This window comes from Peromyscus leucopus, chromosome X, assembly GCF_004664715.2.
Source record: "Peromyscus leucopus breed LL Stock chromosome X, UCI_PerLeu_2.1, whole genome shotgun sequence".
In the NCBI taxonomy this organism is placed as follows: domain Eukaryota; kingdom Metazoa; phylum Chordata; class Mammalia; order Rodentia; family Cricetidae; genus Peromyscus; species Peromyscus leucopus.
Window position 1 is genome coordinate 100689139 of NC_051083.1, and position 18205 is coordinate 100707343.

The 18205-nt window shown below is 43.6% G+C and overlaps 1 long non-coding RNA gene across 2 annotated transcripts; it reads left to right on the forward strand.

Annotated features, from left to right (window-relative positions):
- The first annotated feature begins 228 nt into the window (after positions 1-228).
- On the forward strand, positions 229-17314 carry LOC114682181. Of its 2 annotated transcripts, XR_003733003.2 has the most exons (6): positions 229-873; positions 5756-5856; positions 8399-8504; positions 15284-15341; positions 17006-17081; positions 17277-17314. It is a non-coding gene; the product is annotated as an uncharacterized LOC114682181 (long non-coding RNA). The 2 variants fall into 2 exon arrangements; XR_003733001.2 differs by lacking the exon at positions 17277-17314 and having other exon boundaries at positions 17006-17136.
- The last annotated feature ends 891 nt before the right edge of the window (positions 17315-18205 follow it).

An 18205-nucleotide genomic window follows, 5' to 3' on the forward strand; every position in this document is an offset into this window, starting at 1 on the left:
TGTTGTAACTACATGTAAGTTCTGCTTGACTTGAGAGTGAGATGGTATGTGTGTATTTGTATGTTCATGAGTAGACGCTGCTCTTGATAGTGGTAGGAGGATATGAAGGAGTCACAAGCAGCATGCTCACATATCTGCTCCAAGGCTGCTGACTCCAGGGTAGAGAATGCCTCTCCACCATGACAGACATGGCTGCCACAGGCTATCCAAGCCCGCACTTCCTATGTCTCTATGGTGAATGCTCTGGGGTACAGTGAGCCTACGGGTCTGGCAATGGTGAGGCCCTACCCATTACCTGAACTGGGCTAACTGGAGCCCCCTTTCGATGGTCCCCATTTATTATTCCTCACTCCTTCACTCCTAGACCAGACCCGCTGAGAAACAGCACACTGAGGTGTTGGAAGAAACAAGAAATCAATTCCGCTTGATGGCAGTGTTGCACCAAGAATGCCAAGGGACCTGTCTTCCAGTGGCTCTCCCTCCGCCCTTCCCTGAAGGAAAAAAGGCCAACAACATGTCATTATACTCCAAAATGGTTGAGTTCAATCTTGACCTCTTCTGCTCAGAGATGGGTCTTGGAGCCCTACAGTATGGATCCTGACATGGAGTGGGGGTGTCACAGAACTCACAGAGTTCTCAACCCCATTGTATGGAGATGATTAACTACAAGGGGCATGGTCTGCCCTCAAGGCCTAAGGACCATACAGGAAAACTACACTGGGAATTCCACAACTAGAAGCAAGTGTCAGGAGAAGCCACAGACTCAAACCTTGGCCTGAAACTGGATCCAGGGATGAGTACAGTTCCTGCCATAGCCTGCCAGAACACTATAAATGGCAAATGTGTACAGGACCCTCCGATGGTATATTGATGGTGAGGTTTTTGTTTGTTTGTTTGCTTTTGTTTTGCTTTTCGAGACAGGGTTTCTCTGTGTAGTTTTGGTGCCTGCTCTGGATCTCGTTCTGTAGACCAGGCTGGCCTTGAACTCACAGACATCCACATGGCTCTGCCTCTTGAGTGCTGGGATTAAAGGCATGCCCAGTGATGCTGAGGTTTAAGGGTAACCCATATAGTGTCTAGGTCTCCTATGGGTGTGCCGGCATTGCATATCCATGCCACAATAAAGCTTAAAGTTTAAGGCTGCCTGACCCCATATAAGACATAGAAGAAGATGGACAGTTGGCACAGGGAGTCAACCACCTACCCACACAGGGTCAAGGATCAGCAATGGATTTGTACCTAGTAGAAGGGGAATTCAACTTGTACAAAGGGCAAAAAGTACACAGCTTCCATTTTGAGAGCACCACTTCCTCAGCCACAGACAGGAGTCAGGATACAAAGTAAATCTGACAACAGAACCCTTTAGTCTTCTTGTCCAGAGACCCAATGTGTGCATTCAAGGACCTTGTAGAGGCATTCAAGTATATCTGTTGGCCATCTTCCAGAGCTCACATGGGTTTTTGTATTGAAGCATCTCAGCCTCTGCTGAAAGATTAGGATTCCAGAGACCCTCAGTGGGGACTGGAAAATATTAAAGAACTGTTAGCCTATCCAGCTTCTACCAGCCTGTCAGGACCTCGGCTGTGCTTCCAAACCATCTACTGTGGCCTTCCCAAGAACTTTATGATCTCATGGTCAGTAATCAGTAGATCCCTCTACCCAACATTGCCCCTGCCAGTCAAGATATTTACAACTATTTACTTTCTTCAAAGGACAGAGTCCCTCTTGCACATGAACCTTTATTACCATGTGCATACAACCAGGTACAGATGTTTATAACTCTCCATTCACACAAAGGAAAGCTGTCGGATGATATTTACATAAACTCAAGAGCACCAGGACACATAACAGAGAACCCAGTCCTCTTGGCTCCTGCCAGGATGCCAGAACCACACCAGCACACCAGCATACCAGCACCCTTTCCTCAGACAGTCCCTTGGTGTTACATTTAGGACAAACTCAAAAGAAATCCACAACTTGATCTAGTTTTCTCCTCAGGATTGGAACATATGGAGAAGGACAAAGTCAGTGTAGACATCATGAGAATTAGTGTGGTTTTTAATAAACACATGCCTACCCATGCACACACACAAACACTCTCCCACGTAACATGTCTTTCACATTACAAGTATACTAGAAGTACAGAAAATGATGTAGAGAGGACAGAATGGATTTGTGATCATAGGAGAGAGCCAAAAAAGAGAATAGGAAAGAAGGGAGGGAATGAGGAAGTGTGGTTGATGTATTGTGCACCCCAATGAACTTATCTGGAAGTTAGAAAAGAAAACATCCAATCTATTAAACATGAAGGTCAGGCAGTGGTGGCACATGCCTTTAATCACAGCACTTGAGATCTCATGTTTTATCTGGAAAAGACACCTTCCTTAATCCCATGAAGGGATGGCACGGAGCTGAAAGTTATATAGGGCATGAGGACCAGAAACTACAGTATTTTTTTAAGCATTTGAGCAGCAGTTCAGCTGAGATCAATACGGGTGAGGACTCAGAAGGTTTCAGTGTGAAGATTCATGGAAACAGAATTGGCTGAGAAGTTGGCAAGGAGAGGGTAGCTGTGACTTGTTCTGTTTCTCTGATCATTCAGCAATCACCCCAATACCTGGCTACGGTTTTGTTTTTATTAATAAGAAAGACCTTTTCGCCAGGCGGTCGTGGCGCACGCCTTTAATCCCAGCACTTGGGAGGCAGAGGCAGGCGGATCTCTGTGAGTTCGAGGCCAGCCTGGGCTAACAAGTGAGTTCCAGGAAAGGCGCAAAGCTACACAAGAGAAACCCTGTCTTGAAAAACACCAAAAAAAAAAAAAAAAAAAAAAAAGACCTTTTAAGATTTGTGCTACAAGGAAGCACAGATTGAGGGAGGAAGAAGGAGGGAATGAGAAAGGTAAGATGGACTGCTAAATATGCAGAATCTTGTTGGAATTTCTGGGATCCTCAAGCCCATTAATAGAGGACAGAATCCCCAAAGCAGCATCTATTCCAGGAAATGAGGTGTAGGCATAGATGGGCGTTCAGAAAAACTATAATGAAGCCAGAGCCTCTGCTGTCCCCACAGCAACGTGTGCTGTCTCCACTCCTTGACGGTGGTAGAAGGGAATGAGTGAGCACCAGCACATTGCCCACATGTCTCCTCCAAAGCAGCTGACTCCTGGGAAGAAAGCACTTTATCACTCTGACAAACATGGCTACCCCAAGAAATCCGAGGCTGCACTTCCTGTTTAGCTCTGGTAGTGTTCTGGTACATGTTGAGCCTTGGGAACTGGAAAGGGAGCACCCCCACAGATCACATGGACTCTGGCTTGCCCCAGAACTGGCCAGCTCCCTGGAGCCACCTTCACTTCAGTCCTGGGACAAGAGTCTCCATGCATAGTCATGCCCTTACCCTCAGTCCTGCTGAGAAACAGCACACTGAGGTGCTGACAAAAGAAGGAAAGCAAATCCGCTTGATGGCAGTATTGTACTAAGAAGACATTGGTACCCATATTCTAGGGTCTATCCCTCTGCCCTTCTCTGAGGGAAAAAAAGAGCCAACTTGCCAATGGACTATAAGATGACTGATTTCAATTGTGTCCTTTTAGGCCTTTCTGTATTGATCCTGCATAGCAATCGCCCACCTAAACACACACACACACACACACACACACACACACACACACACACACACCATTCCACTACAGAGAGACACTCCATCAAAAGGCCATGTCACATGCTCAAGGTATAGACAACATAAAGAAAACTAAATTGGAAAACACACCACTAAATGGAAGAGTCAGGAGAAGGTACAGAAAGGAAACTTTGGGCATAAACTGGGACTAGGCCTGAACACAGCAAGCTCTCATAGCTCAGCAGAAACACTCTGACTGGCACCGATGTGCAAGATGCTCAGCTAGCATCTTGATTCTGGGTACCAAGAGTAGCCAATATGGATTCAGTGACCCATGGCTGTGCAGGCACTGGATAACCATGACATAACTAAGCTTCAGGTTCTATATTACCTTACACCTCCTCTCAACACCCACACACCAGGTTCATGACCGGGAAGGTGCATAGCACAGAGAAGAAGGAGGGCCATTGGCACAAGGGAGACAACACCTACCCACACTGGCTGTAGGACCAGGAATGGATTTATACCAGGTAGAGGTATATGCCAGGCTGTACAGAAGACAGAAAGCACACAGATAGTTTCCATGTTGGGTGTCCCAGTTCCTGGGCCATGGCAAGAGTCAGAATAGAAAGGACAAATGGCATCTAAATCCCTTGGTCTTCTACCACTGTGCATTCCATGAGTCTGTCTGTGCATTCAAGTGTTTCTGTCAGCCATCTTGCCATTGTGTTGAGGCACCTCTGCCTCTGATGAATGATTAGGTTCCCAGGGACCCTCACTGGGGAATAGAAAACATCAAAGAAGAACTGTTAGTCCATTCAAGCAGCCACAATCCTCAAGTCCTGGGCTGAGCCATCAAAGCATCTGTTGTGGCCTTCCCTGAAATCATTATGATCTCATGGTCTGTAAACAGTACTTCTCTCTACCACATGCCCTGGCCATTGGGGTCTTCAACGGGGACCTAAAGGGAGGGTCGGCAAATGAGAGGAACAAGAGACACAAAGAATGAGAGCAAGACATGACATTTGATCAAGCTCCAAAATTTTATTTTTCTCTCCAGTCATATATAGGTAGGCAAAGGGGGTTGAGAGCAGGAAGGGACTTAATTATGGGCTGTTCAGCCAACAGGAAATGTTGCTTTGAAGGTTATCTATCTACCCTTGTTTACATGCCTAATTGCTTAACTGCAGCTCTTCACCTGATATCTAAGAAGAGGTTCTGGTGCTATGGAGACTAAACTAAGGCCTAGATCTAAGAAAAGAGGAGAGAAATCCAAATATGGCAGCATGTGTGTCAAAGGTCACTTAGGCTTATGGCTCCCCACAATCACAAACAGCCACAGCAGTAAATATATTTGCAACTATTTACTTTCATCAAAGGACAGAAGAAGGCTTGTCCATGGACCTTTCTTTATCATGCACATGCAGCCAGGTACAGATGTCTCTAACCCTCCATTCACGCAAACGAAAGCTGTCTGATGGCATTTACATAGACCCAAGAGCATCAGCACACATAACAGAGAACCCAGGCTCTTGGCTCCTGCCAGGATGCCAGTACCACACCAGCAAAACAGCACACCTGCATCCTTTCCTCAGGGAGTCCCTTGGTGTTACATTTGTGACAAACTCAAAGAATTCCCCAATTTCATCTTGTTTTCTCCTCGGGATCTGAACATATGGAGAAGGACAGAGTCAGTATGGACTTCACAAGAATTAGTGTGGTTTTTAATACACACACACCTACCGATGCACACACACAAACTCTCTCCCACATAACATGTCTTTCACATTACAAGTATACTGGAAGTACAGAAAATGATGTAGACAGGACAGAATGGATCTGTGACCATGGGATGAAGGAGGGAGCCAAAAGGAGAATAGGAAAGAAGGGAGGGAAGGAAGAAGTGTGGTTGATGTATGGTGCACCCCAATAAACTTGCTTGGGTGTCAGAGAACAGAACAGCCACTGTATTAAACACAGAGGTCAGGCAGTGGTAGCACATGCCTTTAATCACAGCACTTGAGATCTCATGTCTTACTTGTGAAAGACACATGCCTTTAATCCCAAGAAGGGGTGGCAGGGAGCTGAAAGGTACACAAGGCATGAGGACCAGAAACTAAAGTTGTCCTTTTTTAAGCTTTTAGAATCTTGACCAGCAGTTGAGCTGGATGAGGACTCAGATGCATACAGTCTGAAGATTCATGGAAACAAGATCTGCTGAGAAGCTGTCGAAGTGAGGTTAGCTGTGATTGTTCTGTTTCTTTGATCATTCAGTGCTTACCCCAATACCTGGCTCTGGGTTTGTCTTTACTAATAAGAAAGACCTTTTAAGATTTGTGGTACAAAGAAGCACAGATTGAGGGAGGAAGAAGGGAATGAGAAAAGTAAGATGGACTGCTAAATATGCAGATTATTGTTGGAATTTCTGGGGATCCCCAGAGCAGGATCAATTCCAGGAAATGAGGAGTAGGCATAGATGTGGGTTCAGAAAAACTATCATGAAGCCAGAGCCTCTGCTGTCCCCACAGCAACGTGTGCTGTCTCCACTCCGTGACGGTGGTAGAAGGGAATGAGTGAGCGCCAGCACATTGCCCACATGTCTCCTCCAAAGCAGCTGACTCCTGGGAAGAAAGCACTTTAGCACTCTGACAAACATGGCTACCCCAAGAAATCCGAGGCTGCACTTCCTGTTTAGCTCTGGTAGTGTTCTTGGACATGGGGAGCCTCGGAAACTGGCAAGGGAACAACCCCGAAGATCACATGGACCCTGCCTTGCCCCAGAACTGGCCAGCTCCCTGGAGCCACCTTCACTTCAGTCCTGGGATCAGAGTCTGCATGCATAGTCATGCCCTTACCCTCAGTCCTGCTGAGAAACAGCACCCTCAGGTGTTGACAAAAGAAGGAAAGCAAATCCGCTTGATGGCAGTATTGTACTAAGAAGGCATTGGTGCCCATATTCCAGGGTCTATCCCTCCGCCCTTCTCTGAGGGAAAAAAAAAGCCAACTCTCCAGTAGATTATAAAATGGCTGGTTTCAAATGTGTCCTTTTAGGCCTTTCTGTATTAATCCTGCATGGCAATCTCCCCACTAAACACACACACACCATTACACTACAGGGAGACACTCCATCATAAGTGCCTGTCACATGCTCAAGGCATAGACAACATAAGGAAAACTAAAGTGGAAAACACACCACTAGATGCAAGAGTCGGGAGAAGGTATAGAATGGAAACTTTGGGCATAAACTGGGACTAGGGATGAACACAGCAAGCTCTCATAGCTCAGCAGAAACACTCTGACTGGCACCGATGTGCAAGATGCTCAGCTAGCATCTTGATTCTGGGTGCCAAGGGTAGCCAAATATGGATTCAAGTGTCCCATGGCTGTGCAGACACTGGATTACAATGAAATAACTAAGCTTCAGGTTCTATATTACCTTACACTTCCTCCCAACACTCACACACCAGGTTCATGACTGGAAAAGTGCATAGGACAGAGAAGAAGGAGGGCCGTTGGCACAGGGGAGACAACACCTACCCACACTGGCTGTAGGACCAGGAATGGATTTATACCAGGCAGAGGTAGATGCCAGGCTGTACAGAAGACAGAAAGCACACAGATAGTTTCCATGTTGAGTGTCCCAGTTTCTGGCCCATGGACAAGAGTCAGAATAGAAAGGACACGTGTCATCCAAATTCTTTAGTCTTCTACCATTGTGCATTCCATGAGTCTGTCTGTGCATTCAAGTGTTTCTGTCAGCCATCTTGCCTTTGTATTGAGGCACCTCTGCCTCTGATGAATGATTAGGTTCCCAAGAATCCTCACTGGGGACTAGAAAACATCAAAGAAGAACTGTTAGCACATCCAAGAAGCTACTAACCTGTCAAATCCTGGGCTGGGCCATCAAAATATCTGTTCTGCCATTCTTAGAAATCATTATGATCTCATGGTCTTTAAACAGTAGTTCTCTTTACCTCACAAAGCCACTTCAGTCAAGATAATGCTACTATTTACTTTCTTCAAAGGACAGACTCTCTTGTCCATGGACCTTTCTTTACCATGCACATGCAGCCAGGTACAGATGTCTCTAACCCTCCATTCACACAAAGGAAAGCTGTCTGATGGTATTTACATAGACCCAAGAGCATCAGCACACATAACAGAGAACCCAGTCTTCTTGGCTCTTGACCAGGATGCCAGATGACACCAGCACACCAGCACACCTGCACCCTTTCCTCAGGCAGTCCCTTGGTGTTACATTTGGGACAAACTCAAAAGAAATCCACAACTTCATCTAGTTTTCTCCTCAGGATATGAACACGTGGAGAAGGACAAAGTCAGTGTAGACATCATGAGAATTAGTGTAGTTTTTAATACACACACACCTACCCATGCACACACACAAACTCTCTCCCACATATGTCTTTCACATTACAAATATACTGGAAGTACAGAAAATGATGTAGAGAGGACAGAATGGATCTGTGACCATGGGATGAAGGAGGGAGCCAAAAGGAGAATAGGAAAGAAGGGAGGGAAGGAGGAAGTGTGGTTGATGTATGGTGCACCCCAATAAACTTGCTTGGGTGTCAGAGAACAGAACAGCCACTGTATTAAACACAGAGGTCAGGCAGTGGTAGCACATGCCTTTAATCACAGCACTTGAGATCTCATGTCTTACTTGTGAAAGACACATGCCATTAATGCCAAGAAGTGATGGCAGGGAGCTAAAAGGTACACAAGGCATGAGGACCAGGATCTAGACTTTTGTTTTTTTAAGCTTTTAGGATTTGACCAGCATTTCAGCTGAGATCAATTCGGGTGAGGACTCCGAAGCTTTCAGTCTGAAGATTCATGGAAACAAGATCTGCTGAGAAGTTTGCGAGGTGAGGTTAGCTGTGATTGTTCTGTTTCTTTGATCATTCAGTGCTCACCCAAATACCTGGCTCTGGGTTTATTTTTATTAATAAGAAAGACCTTTTAAGATTTGTGCTACAAGGAAGTGCTGTGGTGATATTGTGTTCCCCAATATACTGTGCACCCTAATAAAGTTATCTGCGCTCAGAATATAGCTACTAGACAGACATAGAGGTCAAATACTGGTGGCACACACACCTTGAATCCTAGCATTCCAGAGGCAGAGATCTATTCGTATCTCTGAGTTTAAAGCGACACTGGAAACAGCCAGGCATGGTAACAAAGAGTCTTTAATCCCGGGAAGGGTCGACCAAAATCTGAAAGTTATATAAGGTGTGAGGATCAGGAACTAGAGCCTGGTTAAGATTTTAGGCTTTTGAGCAGTGCAGTTCAGCTGAGATTCATTCAGATGAGGACACAAAGGCTTCGAGTTTGAGGAAATGAGATCACCTGAGGAACTGGCAAGGTTAGGTTACTGTGGCTTGTTCTGTTTCGCTGATGTTTCAACATTCATACCAGTACCTGGCTCTTGGTTTGTTTTTATTAAAAGACCTTTTAAAATTCATACTTAAGTAAGCACAGATTGAGGGAGGCAGAAGGGAATGAGAAAGATAAGATGGACTGCTAAATATGCAGACTCTTGTTGGAATTTCTGGGATCCTCAAGCCCATTAATAGAGGACAGAATCCCCAAAGCAGCATCTATTCCAGGAAATGAGGAGTAGGCATAGATGTGGGTTCAGAAAAACTGTCATGAAGCCAGAGCCTCTGCTGTCCCCACAGCAACGTGTGCTGTCTCCACTCCATGACGGTGGTAGAAGGGAATGAGTGAGCACCAGCACATTGCCCACATGTCTCCTCCAAAGCAGCTGACTCCTGGGAAGAAAGCACTTTATCACTCTGACAAACATGGCTACCCCAAGAAATCCGAGGCTGCACTTCCTGTTTAGCTCTAGTTAGTGTTCTGGGATGTGTTGAGCCTTGGGAACTGGAAAGGGAGCACCCCCACAGATCACATGGACTCTGGCTTGCCCCAGAACTGGCCAGCTCCCTGGAGCCACCTTCACTTCAGTCCTGGGATCAGAGTCTGCATGCATAGTCATGCCCTTACCCTCAGTCCTGCTGAGAAACAGCTCATTGAGGTGTTGACAAAAGAAGGAAAGCAAATCCGCTTGATGGCAGTATTGTACTAAGAAGGCATTGGTACCCATATTCCAGGGTCTATCCCTCCGCCCTTCTCTGAGAGAAAAAAAAAAAATACCAACTTGCCAATAGGCTATAAGATGTCTGATTTCAATTGTGTCCTTTTAGGCTTTTCTGTATTGATCCTGCATGGCAATTCCCCCTAAACCCACACACACACACACACACACACACACACACACACACACACACACCATTCCACTACAGGGACATACTCCATCAAAAGGCCATGTCACATGCTCAAGGCATAGACAACATAAGGGAAACTAAATTGGAAAACCCACCACTAGAAGCAAGAGTCAGGAGAAGGCACTGAAAGGAAACTTTGGGCATAAACTGGGACTAGGGCTGAACACAGCAAGCTCTCATACCCCAGCAGAAAGTCTGACTGGCAGGGATGTGCATGACGCTCAGCTAGCATCTTGATTCTGGGTGCCAAGGGTAGCCATAATGGATTCAAGTTTCCCATGGCTGTGCAGACACTCGATAACCATGACATAACTAAGCTTCAGGTTCTATATTACCTTATACCTCCTCCCAACACTCACACACCAGGTTCATGACCGGGAAGGTGCATAGGACAGAGAAGAAGGAGGGCTGTTGGCACAGGGGAGACAACACCTACCCACACTGGCTGTAGGACCAGGAATGGATTTATACCAGGCAGAGGTAGATGCCAGGCTCTACAGAGGACAGAAAGCACACAGTTTCCGTGTTGAGTGTCCCAGTTCCTGGGCCATGGACAAGAGTCAGAATAGAAAGGACAAGTGTCATCCAAATCCTTTGGTCTTCTACCACTGTGCATTCCATGAGTCTGTCTGTGTTTTCAAGTGTTTCTGTCAGCCACCTTGCCATTGTGTTGAGGTACCTCTGCCTCTGATGAATGATTAGGTTCCCAGGGACCCTTTCTGGGGAATAGAAAATATCAAAGAAGAACTGTTAGTCCATCCAAGTGGCTACCATCCTAACTAGTCCTGGCCTGGGCCATCAAACTATCTGTTTTGACGTTCCCTGAAATCATTATGATCTCATGGTCTGTAAACAGTAGTTCTCTCTACCACATTCCCTGGCCATTGGGGTCTTCAATGGCGACCTAAAGGGAGGGTTGGCAAATGAGAGGAACAAGAGACACAAAGAATGAGAGCAAGACAGGACCTCTGATCAAGCTCCAAAATTTTATTTTTCTCTCCAGTCATATATAGGTAGGCAAAGGGGGTTGAGAGCAGAAAGGACTTAATTATGGGCTGTTCAGCCGGCAGGAAATGTTGCTCTGAAGGTTATCTATCTACCCTTGTCTAACTGCCTAATTGTTTAACTGCAGCTCTTCACCTGATATCTGAGAAGAGGTTCTGGTATCTGTGAGAAGAGGTTCTGGTGCTATAGAGACTTAAGCAAGGCCTAGATCTAAGAAAAGAAGAGAGAAACCCAAATATGGCAGCATGTGTGTTAAGGGTTGCTTAGGCTTATGGCTCCTGTCATCTCCTCCCTTTTAATTATTTATGTAGGTTCAATGTGGCGGTACAAATTTGCCTGCCACAATGGGCGTTAACCAAGGAGGGGAAACATCGCCCTGATCCTCGCAGTTTATTATACATATCTTTTGTTGGAGGAGGGGCCCTGGATGTATTTTCATCCTTAGACACCAACCCTATGTGATCAGGGATATTCCTCGGGGACCCAGAGGCAAAAAGCTTGGTCGTCCCCCTGCAGTGCCATTTGGCCTTGCATCTTCCATGGTACACAAGCTCTTCCCAAGTGAGGCAAGCTTGCATGTTTCTTGGTTTTCATGTAGTTCCCAAAGGACAGTCATTGCCGAAAGGCTCTGCGTGGCCTTGATCTTCAAAATCAAGCTGATGATAATGGACCTGTATAGGTTTAGATGACAGAGAGTCTATTTGTTTTTTTGATGAATCAGGTTAGCCTGCCAATTACAAAAGGACCCAAAGTTACAAATAACAAGATGCTGACTAGTGGTCCTATAAGAGGAATCAAAAGGGAGAACATGGATGATCTCCACCAGTCTGCCGTGGCAGAGAATCGGTGCTTGTGTAGCTCTAGGCTAAGTTTATGTAGCTTATTTATCTGGGTTTCTACCATTCCAGACTCATTAATATAATAACAACATTCTTGCCTCAGAAAAAAGGCATGTCCCACCCTTTTCTGCTGTCAACAGGTCCAAGGCCCATCGGTTTTGTAGGGCAACCTGTGCAAGAGAGGTTAACTGCCTCTGGAGGGAGGACAAGGATACTGCAGAAGCCTCAATTGCTACTTAAAGTTGTTGGGATAGGTGAGCCACTGTTATGAGGGAGTGACCCAGGGCTCCTCCTGCCAGGCCTGTAGAGACTAGAGAGGTGGCCAGGGAAATTCCGGCCACAAGGGGCCAGAAGACAGCTCTTTGTTGCTTGGGCCTTTCCATTCTCTCCCAATTACCTGTCCTTTAGCAGGAGAAATGGCATCATGAATTTTGAAATAAGAATAGGGGCATCCTACGATTTCCTCCCTCCAATAAACTATGCAGTTGTGGGCAGTCTGACCCCACCCCCAGAAAAAAAAAAGAAAATTTGTAAGTGGGAGATATAAACTCTAGTCAAGTTGTATTCTTATTCTTCCCTGTCCTTCTTGGCTTGTGGGCGTTGGCAAATGTTGATCTCGCGCCACCACTGCTGGCGTGATCTCTTGAAGCTTATAAGAACCTTCTTAATAGACAAAATCTTAGACATGTTAGCAATATAACAGTGGTGAACTTTATAAGAGGAAAATTATGAACCCTTGGAGCCTCAACGAAACATCAGGATAGCCAGAGAATGAATTCTGAAATGTGTCATTTATATATCTCTCGTCTCATATATCTTTTGACAAAAATTAATAAAATACATTTTGGACAGAATTATTAGTTCTAATCATATTTCTATAAGTTTTGATATCATTGATGAATAGTTCATCAAAAGGATCTGAAATTGTATTAATTTATTTATATATCAAAGCTCAATATTAAGAATCTAGAGGTAAATAACAGCCTGTATTTAGACTGACAGCTTTAGAGCGCCTCTGTCCTGCAGCTGCCCAGTATATAGTGTGACCAGGTGATCCAGGATTTATAAAGGCGGGTCAATGTCCTAGAAAGACATGTGTCCTCCTCCTGATAGTATGAAAACATCAGGTCTTTTTAAATATCAGTGAGGGGATCATAGAGGCTTAGGTGCAACTTTGTGGCTTGGCCTGGTGGTGATGAGGAATACCTGTAGTGGGGGATACGAAAAATTAATCACCAATTCTTAAGAGCTCTTGAAGTATATGTAAGGCTGTTTTCTATATAAAGCAGTGAAAGAAATGGTGTATAGCTTCTTATTTCATAACCATAAATCATAAGGATGTAAGCCTTGTGGTGAGCTTCCATAGGGAGAGAGTTTAGAATTGTTGGACAGACATATGAAAAGGTGCCAGTATATCCTCTAGAGCTATCTGCCAATCTATAGACTCATAAGTTTTATAGTTTGATATAAATGTAATATCATCTGTACGATAAATGTATTGTAAGATATATGTATATACATATACATATATACAAACATATAGGTTGGGGGACTGTGAGGAAGCTATAATTGACAGTTAGTTCTGATAGTTAATCTATCTATATATATATATATAGTGAGGAACGTTCCTCAATGAATGAGTCCTGGATAAACAGAACTCGCATTTCCTGCTCTGTATGTCAGCTTTGGCCTCCATCATGGTAGGGTGAGTAGGCAAACTAAAAGTGAAATGCTGACAATCTTTAGGTTGAGAAGGTATGGTAAAGAAGCAATCTTGTACATCTATGACCATTTGGAGGGGGGATTTCTGGGGATGGCCGTGGGAGATGGCAAGCCAGGCTGTGAGATTTCCCCTTGGCTTTAATAAATTTTATTTAATTTCCTAAGATCTTGTAACAGTCTATAAGCCTGATTTTCTTTAAACAACAAATATTGGGATGACTCAAGGGCTGGTGGGAGGCTTTATGTGCCCTATTTTTAAGTTTATCCTCCACCAGATAGGTTACAATTACAGTTCTCTCAGTATTCAAAACCATTGTTTGATCCAGAAAGGAGCATTAGATTTTCCTGACCTTCTGGCTACAATATTAGCTTGACCTAGGCCTGTAAGAGACGAAGGTGTAATAGTGGTCTAAAGTACTTGGCCAATCTTTTCCTGAAATATAGGAAACATCCATGCTTATGTCTAGCAAGCCAATTATCGTCTTTCCCTATATTTTAAGTGTTTAGTTGGTTTGGAATATTTAATTTCCTGAACCCAGAAGGCTATATCACTAGAATCCACACCAGCAGCTTCCTTAGGCACTGCCCTGTATGAATCTGAATTGTACAATGATCTTAATCTCGCTAGTAAAGTCAGAATCACACATCCCTTTGGCAACCTCGTACAGCTGAGGAGCTATGGCCTGTAATTAGCCCCAGCGTCCCTTCTGGGGAGGTCCATAGACTCTTGGATTAAGGTATACATAAGTTTATTTTTAAAGCCTATATATCTATCTATCTCAGACCTCAATAAAAACTTTATCCATAGATCTAACTTAGGCATACATCCTCAATATCTTTAGGTTATTTATTGAGATTTATGTATCTTTTATAACATATCTAGATGTATATATGTCATATTTCTCTATTCCAATGACTTGTATTACATATGTAATAAATTATTTCTTAACGTTCTTAAACATTTTTTATATCTAATCCTTCATGTTCTATAAAAACATTATATGCAAAAGCATTTTTTATTTAATTTATCAGGAGATATAGGTGATTGATTACTGAGAGCAGCCAATGTGGTGAATTTCTTTAAACAAAGGAACAGTCAAAGGTTATTTTGAAATCTGTTTGGCAAGCTATCTTTTCTTTGAGTTTGGATAGCAAGGCCTGGTAATTATCTTTTAGGCCTGGTAAATGGGGATATAATGTAAATTATCTCAAAGCATAGTTTGGACAAAACCCTGGCAATAAGGGGTATGGCAGTTTTGTCCAAAGCTTAAACATTTTAAATGGTAGGAGGCTAAGTAATGGATTGATTATATGAAATTTAGCATACTTAGCATGTATATAAATATGATTTTGTATACATTAGAGAATTTGATCATAAAATGATCAAGCTTAAATTTGTATCCCAATAATTATCTCTAATAGCTTATAGCTTAAGTACAACTTATCCTTAACAGCTTACAGTTTACGTTGGCCAATCAATCAATAAGTTTGATTTTTTAAATTATCTTTAACTAAAGTAAACTTATTTAACCATTTATAAGTTAGTTATCTCTGTAAACTTAGAACTTAGGTTCTATACCTGTCAGGTTTAGCCTAAAAAATATTAAGTTTGTGGGGAAGTTATTGTAATATAGAAACAGGAACTCTTATTCAAAAATATAGTATATAAGGACAATAACAAATCAATAAATCCTTTAAGGTGTACCATGAAATGATATAAGCACAGTAAAAAAAAAAAAAAAAAAAAAAACCTAAAACAGAAGAGGATTTTTTTTTTTTTTTTTTTTGTAGCAGCTGCAGCCCGTTTGTCCAGTCTGTATCAAGCCAGACAGCCACCGGGAACGGCAAGGTGAGGAGAAGGGTGGAGACGACTCAAAGGCCCAAATGAGCTGAGATTCAGATAGCAGATAGTTAGGTTCAGAGGGAAGAAGGCAGATGTTTAGGATTCCAACCCCCAAACGTCTTCAGGGTCTGATGAATCCATACAGGTCGTAGTAGGGCGTCCCCTAACCAGGACCTGTTTTATAACGGGATAACTGAAGTTCTTGTACTTGGCCGAGATTTTTGTAAATTTCCAAGAACTTAAAAGTCAACCCAAAAAGAGGAAAGAGAGAGAAATGGACACTTTTTTTTTTTTTTTTTTTTTTTTTTTTTTTTTTAGGAGAGCAAGGAGTTGCCATTAGTTTTTAAACTGGCTCTGGCTGTGAGGCTTGCATTAATTTAAATGAAGGCTGCTGGAGCAGAGCTCCTAGTTAGCTACAGGGCAAGTTTAGGGCTCAAGTTAGCCCTTAGATTCCAATAGTTTTAACAAAAAAGACTGTAGCAGGATTCTGCTACTACTATGGAGAACATAGTGAACTTCAGTAGTTCTGGTTTACACTCTCAGGAGGTCTTGTAGTGTGAGAATATTATGTTACCTCCTTGTAAGACCCTGAATGAAGTAACGGCAGGTTTCTCCCTAAAGGGAGGGTTTAGAATCTCTGCCGTTTATCTAATGGTAAATCAATTTCATATGGTTAGTTGCTTTAAGGGGTCTCCTAAAACTTTTCTTGCTTTTTTTTTTTTTATAAACCTTTAGGATATCATTTATCAAGTTCCAATAAGAAAAGGTCTGAACAGGCACCTTCTCAGAGCCAAAAATTTGATAATAATCCCTTAAACAATCTCCTATTCATTTCCATCGTTTTTCATCTATAGTTGCCATTTGAGGAAACCAAGGACAAATGTCCCCAATATAGTCAAAAATTTTTTAAGATCCTTTTTTTTTTACCCTAGTTCCTTGTGTCTTGAGAGATTCTTTCAAACCTGAAATAAACAGGTCCTATTTAATAAATGCTTGTCCCATGGTGACTCACTCACCTTGAGTTGAGACCAAATGTCTCTCCCTAGATCTGTCTAATGGCGTGGGTGATCCCACGGCGATCTCCTCTCCAGACCTTCACACATGACCAATGTGCCACAGTGGTCCAATGTCAGCCGGCTTGCCTGGGTGCAGCATTCGCCAAGCCCTTCCCAGCTTGAGCCTCACATTGGGCACCAGGTGCCCTGGCCAGTGGGGTCTTCAAAAGGGACCTAAAGGGATGGCCGGTGTGGTTTTTAATACACACACACCTACCCATGCACACACACAAACTCTCTCCCACATAACATGTCTTTCACAATACAAGTATACCAGATTACAGAAAATGATGTAGAGAGGACAGAATGGATCTGTGACCATGGAATGAAGGAGGGAGCCAAAAGGAGAATAGGAAAGAAGGGAGGGGAGGAGGAAGTATGATTGATGTATTGTGCACCCCAATAAATTTGTCTGAGTGTCAGAGAACAGAACAGCCAGTGTATTAAATAAGGAGGTCAGGCAGTGTTAGCACATGAATTTAATCACAGTACTAGAGATCTCATGTCTTACTTGGGAAAGACACCTGCCTTTAATCCCAGGAAGGGATGGCAGGGAGATAAAAGATACACAAGGCATGAGACCAGGAACTAGAGTTTTTTTTTTTTTTTTTTAAGTTTTAGGACTCAGAAAAGAAGAAGACTTTTCGTTCTGAAGATTCATGGGAACAGGATCAGCGGAGAAGTTGGTGAGGTGAGGTTAGCTGTGACGCAGCACTTGAGATCTCATGTCTTACTTGGGAAAGACACCTGCCTTTAATCCCAGGAAGAGATGGCAGGGAGATGAAAGATACACAAGGCATGAGGACCAGGAATTAGAGGGTTTTGTTTGTTTCTTTGGTTGGTTTGGTTTGGTTTTTCTTTTTTTTTCTTTTTTCTCTTTTTAAAGGTTTCAGGCTCTTGACCAGCAGTTCAGCTGAGATCAATTCCAGTGAGGACTCAGAAGCTTTCAGTCTGAAGATTCATGGAAACAGGATCAGTGGAGAAGTTAGTGAGGTGAGGTTAGCTGTGACTTGTTCTGTTTCTTTGATCATTCAGTGCTCACCCCAATACCTGGCTCTGGGTTTGTTTTTATTAATAAGAAAAGCCTTTTAAGATTTGTGCTACAAGGAAGCACAGATTGAGGGAGGAAGATGGAGGGAATGAGAAAAGTAAGATGGACTGCTTAAATATGTAGAATCTTGTTGGAATTTCTGGGGATCCCCAAAGCAGTATCAATTCCAGGAAATGAGGAGTAGGCATAGATGTGGGTTCAGAAAAACTGTCATGAAGCCAGAGTCTCTGCTGTCCCCACAGCAACGTGTGCTGTCTCCACTCCGTGACAGTGGTAGAAGGGAATGAGTGAGCGCCAGCACATTGCCCACATGTCTCCTCCAAAGCAGCTGACTCCTGGGAAGAAAGCACTTTATCACTCTGACAAACATGGCTACCCCAAGAAATCCGAGGCTGCACTTCCTGTTTAGCTCTGGTAGTGTTCTGGTACATGTTGAGCCTTGGGAACTGGAAAGGGAGCACCCCCACAGATCACATGGACCCTGGCTTGCCCCAGAACTAGCAAGGTACCTGGAGCCACCTTCACTTCAGTCCTGGGACCAGAGTCTCCATGCATAGTCATGCCCTTACCCTCAGTCCTGCTGAGAAACAGCTCACTGAGGTGCTGACAAAAGAAGGAAAGCAAATCCGCTTGATGGCAGTGTTGTACTAAGAAGGCATTGGTGCCCATATTCCAGGGTCTATCCCTCTGCCCTTCTCTGAGGGAAAAAAAAAGCCAACTCGCCAGTAGATTATAACATGGCTGGATTCAAATGTGTCCTTTTA